At 75.6% G+C, this 1520-nt stretch overlaps 1 pseudogene; it reads left to right on the forward strand.

Annotated features, from left to right (window-relative positions):
* The first annotated feature begins 843 nt into the window (after positions 1-843).
* Positions 844-982, forward strand: LOC145522011 (5.8S ribosomal RNA; annotated as a pseudogene).
* Positions 983-1520: the final 538 nt, after the last annotated feature.

Genomic DNA, 1520 nt, shown 5'->3' on the forward strand with positions numbered 1-1520 from the left:
GTGGGGGAGAAGGGTGCCTGGGACACGCGGGCGCGGGTAGGGGCACCCCGAGGGTGGAGGGGAGAGGGCGGGGTCCGGGGGAGACGGCCGTAGGGGCGTCGCGAGGTGGTTGACGGGGAGAGGGCTCCGCCCCGTTTCGGGGGGACGTTGGGGTGGTCGTCTGGCGTCGGCGGGGGACCCCCGGGCGGCGGCGTTCGACCGGGGCACGGCGGGACCCCGTGCGTCACGGGCCGGCAGCGCCGAGGCCCGCGGGCGGCCGCGGGGGGGGCCGCGGTGGTGGTCGACGTCGGGGCGGTGGCCCGTGGGGCGCGCCGTGCCCCTCGCCCGCCTCCCCCCTTTCCAGGTACCTAGCGCGTCCCGGCGCGGAGGTTTAAAGACCCCTTGTGGGGGGTCGCCCGTCCGCCTCGGGGTCGCGGCGGTCGGGCCCGCGGGGAGTCGGGAGGTGCCTCCCGTCTCCCCCAGACTCCGCCGTCCCCCGAGGGGCCGGGGTGGCGCGCCAGGGTCACCGCCGCGGCCGTCGGGAGGGGGCCTGCCCGGCGGTCGTCGTGTGGGCGGGCTGTGGCCGTGTGCGGTGCTCTGCGTGCGCCCGACCCCCCGCGTCCCTGGGGGAGGGTGGGGAACCCCCGGGCGCCTGTGGGGTGTCCGAGCCCGCCCTACCGGGTTGGCGCCGGACGCCCCGTCGTGTGAAACCTTTCCCGACCCCTCCGGTCTGCTGTTTTCTGTCTGACTTGGCCGGCCAGAGGCAACCCCCCCGCCCCCACCTCCGGGGAAGGGAAAGCGGGAGGGCTGTGCTGTGCCAGGGGCGGGCCTCCCGCCGAAACGAAACCCTCGAACACCTCGAACGACTCTTAGCGGTGGATCACTTCGCTTGTGCGTCGATGAAGAACGCAGCTAGCTGCGAGAATTAATGTGAATTGCAGGACACATTGATCATCCACACTTCGAACGCACTTGCGGCCCCGGGACGCCTGTCTGAGCGTCGCTTGCCGATCAATCGCCTCTCCCGGTGCCCGTGTCGTGTGCACGCCTCCCCGGGGGTCGCACGGCTGGGGGGTGTCCTCGCAGGGCCGCCGTGCCCTCCGTCCCCCTAAGTGCAGACACGGCGTCCCCCGCCTCCGCGGCCAGGGGGACGCCGCCCGCGAGAGGAGAGAAGGGGAAGTGAGCTCGCGCCGAGGCCCCCGGCCTGCCGGGCCTCCGTGATGGGTCCTCCCCTTGGAGAGCTTCCTCGCGCCGCAAGCGGCCTTTGGGGGTCGCTGCCCCTGGGGTGTCGGGGGGGGGGTTGGGGACGGTCTCGCGCCGCGCGGCGGGGGCCCGCGGGGGTGGTGGAGTCGCGTTTTCGGTCCGCCGTCGTGCGCCGTCCTGCCCTTGGCGGCGGCGTTTCCCGGCGCCCGGACGGCCCCCCTTCCCTCTGCGGTGCCTTCCCCGCCGCGCGTCCGCGGCCCGCGCCTCCCCCGTGGCGGCTCTCGCCCCGTCGGGACGGGCGGCTCGCGCCCGAGGCCGAGTCCGCGTGCGCGTCCGCA

The sequence above is a fragment of the Giraffa tippelskirchi genome, chromosome 1, assembly GCF_054371585.1.
Source record: "Giraffa tippelskirchi isolate mGirTip1 chromosome 1, T2T-mGirTip1v1.2.pri, whole genome shotgun sequence".
In the NCBI taxonomy this organism is placed as follows: Eukaryota; Metazoa; Chordata; class Mammalia; order Artiodactyla; family Giraffidae; genus Giraffa; species Giraffa tippelskirchi.